The sequence below is a fragment of the Heloderma suspectum genome, chromosome 7 (assembly GCF_057233095.1).
Source record: "Heloderma suspectum isolate Gila_16-S chromosome 7, 16-S_ref, whole genome shotgun sequence".
Lineage (NCBI taxonomy): Eukaryota > Metazoa > Chordata > Lepidosauria > Squamata > Helodermatidae > Heloderma > Heloderma suspectum.
Window position 1 is genome coordinate 126,063,980 of NC_139464.1, and position 9,042 is coordinate 126,073,021.

Sequence of the window (9,042 nt, forward strand, 5' to 3'; positions counted from 1 at the left end):
TTCATTTAAGAAGGCCTTCTTGTCTGTCCTTGCTATTCTCTGGAACTCTGCATTCAGTTGGATATCTCTTCCCCTTTCTCCCTTGCTTTTCGCTTCCCGTCTTTCCTCAGCTACTTGTAAAGCCTCATCAGACAGCCACTTGGCTTTCTTGCATTTCTTTTTCTTTGGGATGGATTTCGTTGCCGCCTCCTGAACAATGTTACGGACCTCCGCCCATAGTTCCTCAGGCACTCTGTCTATCAGGTCTAATCCCTGAAATCTATTCCTCACCTCCACTGTATATTCATAAGGGATATGATTTAGGTCATACCTGAATGGTTTAGTGGTTTTCCCTACATTCTTCAATTTCAGCCGAAATTTTGCAAGAAGCAGCTCATGATGTGAGCCACAGTCAGCTCCAGGTCTTGTTTTGACTGACTGTATACAGCTTCTCCATCTTTGGCTGCAAAGGACATAATCAATCTGATTTCGATATTGACCATCTGGTGATGTCCATGTGTAGAGTCGTCTCTTGTGCTGTTGGAAAAGAGTGTTTGCTATGATCAGCGTGTTCTCTTGGCAGAACTCTATTAGCTTTTGTCCTGCTTCATTTTGTACACCAAGGCCATGCCTGCCTGTTATCTCGGTGATTTCTTGACTTCCTACTTTAGCATTCCAATCCCCTATGATGAAGAGGACATCTTTTTTTGGTGTTAGTTCTAGAAGGTGTTGTAGGTCTTCATAGAACCGATCAACCTCAGCTTCTTCGGCATCAGTGGTTGGGGCATAGACTTGAATTACTGTGATGTTGAACGGTTTGCCTTGGATTCATACTGAGATCATTCTATCATTTTTAAGATTGTACCCCAGTACTGCTTTCCCCACCCTTTTGTTGACTATGAGTGCTACTCCATTTCTTCTAAGGGATTCTTGCCCACAATAGTAGATATGATGGTCACCTGAATTAAATTCGCCCATGCCTGTCCATTTGAGTTTGCTGATTCCCAAGATGTCGATGTTCAATCTTGCCATCTCATGTTTGACCACCTCCAGCTTACCTTGATTCATTGATCTGACATTCCAGGTTCCTAAACAATATTGTTCTTTACAGCATCGGATTTTCTTTTCACCACCAGACACATCCACAGCTGAGTGTCCTTTCGGCTTTGGCCCAGCCGCTTCACTCTTTCTGGCACTACTTGGAAATTCCCTCTGCTCTTCCCCAGTAGTATATTGGACACCTTCTGACCTGAGGGGCTCATCTTCCGGCGTCATCTCTTTTAGCCTTGTGATATGTTCCATGGGGTTTTCTTGGCAAGAATACTGGAGTGGGTCGCCATTTCCTTCTCCAGTGGACCACATTTTGTCAGAACGCTCTGCCATGACCTGTCCGTCTTGGGTGGCCCTGCACGGCATAGCTTATGGCTTCACTGAGTTACGCAAGCCCCTTCGCCACAACAAGGCAGTGATCCATGAAGGGGAGGGCCAAAACAGACATTACTTTAAATCCATATCTAGCAGCTACATCTTTTTTTAATTTTTAATCTAGAGTAAACATAAAGGGCTAATCCAGATTGGGACAATAGTGTGGGGCAATAAGGGGGCTTTTAAGAACCCAATTGAGTCCCCTGCACTTACTCTAGAGTAAAACTGAGTGAGAGACATACCTACTAGATACAAATTTAAAGTAATGTCTGTTTTGGCCCTTACATGCATTAAATCACTTGATTTTCTCATTATTTGATTACTCTATGAACTGTCTTTACTGAAAAGTTCTAGCTGGCACAGGCTGATATGAAAGTTTGTGGTGACTAATCAGTGATGACTCATTCACACATGCAAGTCATCCCTTGATGCTTCAGCAAACATGTGATGGGCATGTATATGTGAAACAGCTTCAAAGCAGGTTAAGGGGTGATGGCTTTGTGCCTCAGAGATGTGAGATGCAAATTCTTGTAATAATTTGCCAAGTACAAAACAAAGTGACTCACTGGGTCACAAGAGGCCTCCAGCATTTATCGATGGGTCTAATTATATTGCGTGACCCAAATAGCTGAGAATCCCTATTCTGAGCAGGCCACTAATTTTTCTGACACATCTATTAATCTCTGTGTTGGAAAAAGCATGTATGCATGCCTTTATCTTCTTGGCTGTACACATTAGGAAGCTAGCACACGTGGTTACTTAGTTTGTGCATTAAAAAAAGGCTAAACAGAAAGTTCACTGATTCTTGAGAGAGAATTTCCAAGGAAAATAATAATAAACAACAGCAACCCTTTTTCTAAGATCATTCACACTTAACCAGCTAAAAATAACTTCCTTCGGGATGCCAAGAACATCCCTACGTCCTTTTCTTCCAGCTGGATATGTTATGTTCCACAGTGTTACAGGGGACACAATTTCAGTAAAGTTGTGCTAATACAATTGATCCACAGTTATGATGGGCAAATTTTAATTTAAACAATGCTGGTACTTGAGTAGAATTTTGGATTTTTAAGAGTGTGACTTAAGCCCAAACTAGACATGACATGCTGTTACATGCACCTTTCCCCCAAATTTTTGGCTGGTTTTTTAAAGCCCAAACACACACACACACACACACACACACACACACAGAGAGTAGCCTCAGAAAATTGCAGATTTAAGTGGAAGAACACTAAATGGGAAGAATGGGAGGGGTGGCGCTTAACCTTTTTCTCTTTGACCATTTTCCCACTTAAAATTGCCACCCAAGCTGCTTTTCCTCCTGTAGGTGAAAATATCGGTAGCTGGGATTCAGTGAAAGCAGCTTTGGGGAGAGGAGATTTGAGCGGAAAAGTAGCTGGCAGAGAAAGCAGCCCCTTCTCCACTCAAATGGACAGGCTCCTGCTTTTGGTTAAAAAGAAAACCACTGAGGGAAAGATGCAAACAACCGAGCATCACATCTGGATTGAGCCAAAGAGAGAGAATGCTGGGCACTACTGTCTATTGTAGAGAGAAAACACTGAGTATGCAAAACCAGGATTGACAAAGGGGAGAAAGAGGGCAACCGTCCTACGTGTTGTATCTTTTGCCATATTTCTGCTGTTTCCGTAGCAGTGGTGTGAAGACAGGAACTTGGGGGGTGTCTCCATGAGCGATTTACTCTGAGCCGGTTGTGCTTGGAGGTCGTTAGGGATACATGACATCATAGCCATCCCACAGCCACCCCAGAGCTTATCACAGGAAAAACCGGATTTCCTGAGACTGGTTTTAGTCCTACTTTTCCTCTGCAGTTCGGGTTGGCTGTGGTCCTGTTGGGATGTGCTCCAACCCCGCACCTTTGCTTCAGTATGATCGCCCTGCCCACAGGGGTGTGAGTCTCACATGGCTGTGACCTCACTGACCCCAGTCAAGGGGTGTCCCCCCTATGCTTTCCCTCCCTCGTTCCCCGTGTTTCGCCATTTTGCAGCTGGCCCTGCAGTGACTAACTTAAAAACAAACCCGCCATTTAAAGCACAAAATTGAGATCGCAAATCTATTGCAAACATGAAGCAACTACTCCCATGACAGGCTGAACCCTGGGGTTTCTCAGAGGTGACTAGTCCCTATCTCCCACAGTCATCTTTCGCTGAAGAGCCTCTTGCCTAAGAGCCTCTTGATACAGTATGCAGAATGCGACACAGACCGCTGGACTGCACCAGCTCACACTGCAGGTGGGGGAAATCACATTTATGAACGCTCCTACATCAAAAACAATAATGACGCAAATCCTACTCTCAAGTGATGCAGACTAGCACAGCAACAACGGAGGGGCTGGAGCTATGGGGCTAGAGCTATGGATGCACACAAATGGCTCCCCGAAATCCTTCACCCCATTTGCAGGTGCCAGAATGGGAGTGGGGGTTTCGGCAAGAATGCCTGGCAGGAGGAGGCAGAATTCTCCAATAGTTTGTGGGGAGCCCAAAAAATAATATTTCCCAGAAAATTCTCTCCTGAGAAATGTTGATTGCTAATACTAGCAATGCTGGCGAAACTCAGAATGAGGTTGCTCATAAGTCAAATCCGCTATGCTTGTAATGCTCTACTGAGCTTGGATGGCTATCCAGTGAATTTTGCTATTCAAATCAAGATTGATTATGAACTTCTGCATGACTTTTTTTCTCAGTCCTTTCGGGGAGAAAGGAGGTTTTCTAAAGCAAGACCTTCAGAAAACCTCCTTTTGTGCGTGTAGCATCATGCGTGTCTCTCTTTCAAAAGGAAAATAGCATTTCGGCACAACAGGCGCTTCCTGTGATGGTCATTTGACCACTCCATGTGACGTGCCCTGGTGTGCTTACACAGCCATTCCAGGAAGCGCTGCTGGGCTGAAATGCTACCTCTGAAGTCAGCAGCGCTTGCGAGAAGCGTGCACACAAGAAGTCACTTCAAGGGAGAAGAGGTCAGGAGAGAAGCGATGTGGCCCGGGGTGGCTGGTGCATAAGGAGAAGAACTGTGCTTCTTTAGCAGCTCGTATGCAATATGAGAACTCAGAATAGCGGAGAACTTCCATCCAAGACTGGAGCAAGGAATTTGGAACCTGGTGAGCAAATTGCAATTTCTGTTGGGGTAAGTTCGCCCATCACTAGTTAATACTGAATGAAACTATATTGCTAGTTCACTCTGGTGACTGAAGGAAGCGATGGGGTAAGAGAGGAGGACTGGAGTAGGGGCCAGGCCTGATGCTTCTTTCAACCATATTAAAATACTAAAAAGGTAAAAAAGGGTAAAAAAAGGTAAAGGTGTCCCCAGCCAGTCGTGTCCGACTCTAGGGTGTGGTGCTCATCCCCGTTTCTAAGCCGAAGAGCCAGCGCTGTCCGAAGACGCTTCCGTGGCCATGTGGCCGGCATGACTGAACACCGAGGTGCACAGAACGCTGTTACCTTTCCCACCGAGGCGGTACCTATTTATCTACTTGCAATTTCTTGCTTTCGAACTGCTAGGTTGGCAGGAGCTGGGACTGAAGACGGGAGCTCGCTCCGTCACACGGCACTCGGGTCTCGAACTGCTGACCTGCCGACCTTCCAGTCTGCAGTTCAGCGTCTTAACCACTAAGCCAACGTGGTCCCATTAAAATACTATTAAATATTAAAACTGAATCCACACTTGCACTCAAAATTCTCCATGCTATTTGCAAGGAGAGGTTCTGAGATTCTAGAACAGTTCAAGGGGGGCCTTAAGACTGTCAGAAAGCTTATTAGAGCACTTTTTTCTGATGAATTTTGGCTTAGCTCTACTAGAACCTCTCTCGAATGTGTTACATTTTGACATACAGGGGAGTGTTTAAGTGGGGAAGGCACATTCAGATTAGGGTGGCCCAGTGCAAAAGAGGATAGAGCCCCTGCACCTTTAATAGTTGTGTAGAAGAGAGGATTTCAGCAGGTGTAACTTGTCATGCAAACAGCTGAAACCCCTAATAAGGTCAGAGCCCTGCTGAAGCATTAGTTGTTATTTACACTGCCACAATTTAGTGAATGGTCCTGCACAAACCTTGAGCTTACACACTCCCCTTCTCTTCTTTTATGCACTACAGGAAAGTAAAAACTTCTGTTTGTACTTTTAAATTAACCATAGTTCTTAGTGATGTTTGAACTATGGTTTGTTTGAACTATGGTTTGTTTGAACAAGCCAGGATCAAACCATGGTTTCAGATTCCAGCGTTTTTCAACCATAATTTAAACAACCCACAGCACCTCACATTCATCATGGGACATCATGGGAACTGTGGTTTGTTTAAAATCAAAAGCTGGGTTTTTTTTTAATCTCCTCCTCTGGTATGCAAAAGAGGAAGAGGGTGAGAGCATGAGCCTGAGGCTTACCATAGCTTGGTCACATATTAGGAAACCATGGCTTCCCGTTATATCTGAACCAGGCCACTGAGGAAAGAAGGGTTTCAGACAGAGTGTTTTGAATCTTGGCTTATGCAGGAAAAAGGGGTTAAGGAAGGGTGTTCTTGGCATCAGTATGCTGGGAAGCATATAGGGAGCCCCTGGACAACCAACTGCATGGCCAGGACAAAATATACTTTACATTTATTCTGTCCTTGCCCTGCAACTGCTTACTATCAGAATATTGTGGCCTTCAGCCTCACCTTGATACTACTGTTCCTTTAATTGTGTTTGTCTGGCTTGCCTGTCAAATATGGCTAATGTACTGCTTCAGCTTTGTCTGTACCATAGAAAGGTTTCTTCTGTGCTCATGTTTTGAGCATGTTGGATGATCTTATGTCATTTCTTTATCCAGCCTAATGAAGACCAGAATAGCAGCTGAGGTTAGTATCTCATGAAGGAAGGGGAAAAGACTGTGGCGTGCTACAGGGTATTAAATGCAAGCACAAAATAGTTATACATTGCTCACAAGTGGCAAAGCCCAGCACATGAGTCATGATGAACATTTGTAACAAATAACAGTAGAAAATAGTATCGGTCCTCTGCTGCTCTCACACAGCTGTCTAATTGAATGCATTTTCCATAACAGTTGATTTTCTTTTTCCTATTAACAGGAAACAAAACACTGTGGCTTTTCCTTTTGATTTTGAAATGCATTGTAGCAAAGCGGTCACAGCTGTTGCCAACGTTGTTTGAAGTTTCAAATGTGAACTCTTTTTCTTACACCGTGTTGCTGCTTACAACCTTTTCTGCTACAAAGTGGTACCCAAACCACTCAGGATGATAAAACAGTGGGACACGAGGGGTCAGTTGTATCAGCCCTTCACAGAGAGGCCAGGGACATGGGAGGCTGAGCTTAAACTGGGTTTTGAGCATGGGTGAGTCCCCTCAACGACCCTGGAATCTGCGGCCTGAAAAGCAGCAAGCAGAATGTGCTACTCTGCTGACTAGGCTGAGGTGGAAGGCCTGGCCTAGGGCGGCCATCTTATGTGTGCCTGCCGTTGCCCTCTGCATGGTGGGCAGCGAGGGCATCTTCCTCGTCATCTGCGTTCCGCCAGCAAGTGAAGATATTTCTTTTTAGGCAAGCATTTGACTCTGCTGTTGCTTACATTGATTGATTGATTGTTTGGTTATTTTTGGATTTGTTTTTGTTTCTGCTATTAGCCTGCTGTAATACATTTTGATGACTGGTTGTTGCTTTTAGCTTTTTGTATTTTGTAAGCTGCTTTGAGCAACTCCTTTTTTGCAAGGGAAAAATAAGCATGCATTTCATAAATAAAACTAACTAAATAATACAAGGCCCAATTTTATGGGACAAATGGGTAAAAAATAAGGCTCAGCCCTTAAAATTGCTAATAGTGTAAGTCTATGAATGCCTGAAGCAAGTGTCATTGTGTTCAGTGGTGCTTAATCCCAGGTAAGCGTGTGTAGCAGGGGTGAGCAACCACTTTGGCCTTGAGGGCTGCATGTGCTGCTGGGTCAGGGCTGTGCGCGCGCATGCATGAAGGATCAGGTTGCTGAGGGAGGTGGGTTGTAGAGGCAGCTTCTGAGGGCAGTGAGTTGCTCACGCTGGTGTATAGGGTTGCTGTACACACTCACCTGGGAGTGGTCCCATTGAACTCAGTGGGGCTTATGTCTGAGTAGATGTGTAAAGGTTTGCGTGTTAAAGAATGTATGCAACGTAGAACATTGAGAACTGATCTAGAATTTGATATTTATAGCTCAGCTGATTAACATAAAAATTGTAAAACAAAAAACCCTGAAAAACATGTCTAGGGAGCAAAGTCAAATTAGGTCTGAAAATTTATTTATTTATTTCATTTCTATACCGCCCAATAGCCGAAGCTCTCTGGGTGGTTCACAAAAATTAAAACCAAACGGCACACAGTAAAACAATTTAAAGTATATAGAACATTAAAACCACAAATTATGATAATGCTTAAATTAATTCATTATATCAAATGATGGAAAGTGTTATTCACAGAATTACTTATAGGAAAATAGTGTTTCTTGGAATAGAAAGTATAATACCAACTCTGACCCTCAAGTTATTTTGGCTTTGAATGAACTGATACATTGTATGTAAATATATTCTATTTCTTAACAATCTCCGATATGCTGATGATACCACTTTGATGGCTGAAAGCAAGGAGGAGCTGAGGAACCTCATGACGAAGGTGAAAGAAGAAAAGTGCAAAAGCTGGGTTGCAGTTAAACCTCAAAAAAACCAAGATTATGGCAACCAGCTTGATTGATCGCAGGCAGATAGAGGGAAAAAACGTGGAGGCAGTGACAGACTTTGTCTTTCTAGGCACAAAGATTACTGCAGACGCTGACTGCAGCCAGGAAATCAGAAGACGTTTACTTCTTGGGAGGAGAGCAATGACAAATCTTGATAAAATAGTGAAGAGCAGAGACATCACACTGACAACAAAGGTCCGCATAGTTCAAGCAATGGTATTCCCTGTAGTAACCTATGGCTGCGAGAGCTGGACCATAAGGAAGGCTGAGCGAAGGAAGATAGATGCTTTTGAACTGTGGTCTGGAAGAAAATTCTGAGAGTGCCTTGGACTGCCAGAAGATCAAACCAGTCCATACTCCAGGAAATCAAGCTCACTTGAGGGAACGATATTAAAGGCAAAACTGAAGTACTTTGGCCACATAATGAGAAGACAGGATACCCTGGAGAAGGTGCTGATGCTAGGGAAAGTGGAAGGCAAAAGGAAGAGGGGCCGACCAAGGGCAAGATGGATGGATGATATTCTGGAGGTAACGGACTCGACCGTGGGGGAGCTGGGGGTGGCAACGGGAGCTGGGGGTGGCAACGGCCAACAGGAAGTTCTGGCATGGGCTGGTCCATGAAGTCACGAAGAGTCGGAAGTGACTGAACAAATAAACAACAAACAACAATATTCTATTTCTGTAACAATAACTGTACATACAAACACTTTTTTAAAATCAAAAGACAATAGAATGACATGTAAATTTAAGTATATGCTGAGGGAGGGAGATTATGGGAGCCCAAAGAGAAAAAAGACAATAGCAAAAATCCTTCTAAGTAAAATCCTTAGTCGTTTAATTGTTTTGTTTCTGGGTCACAAATTGGTAAGACTACATACAAGCAAAAATTATCTTTCTAAATAAGGCATCTGGAATGAATGATGCAGCTTGTTTGTTT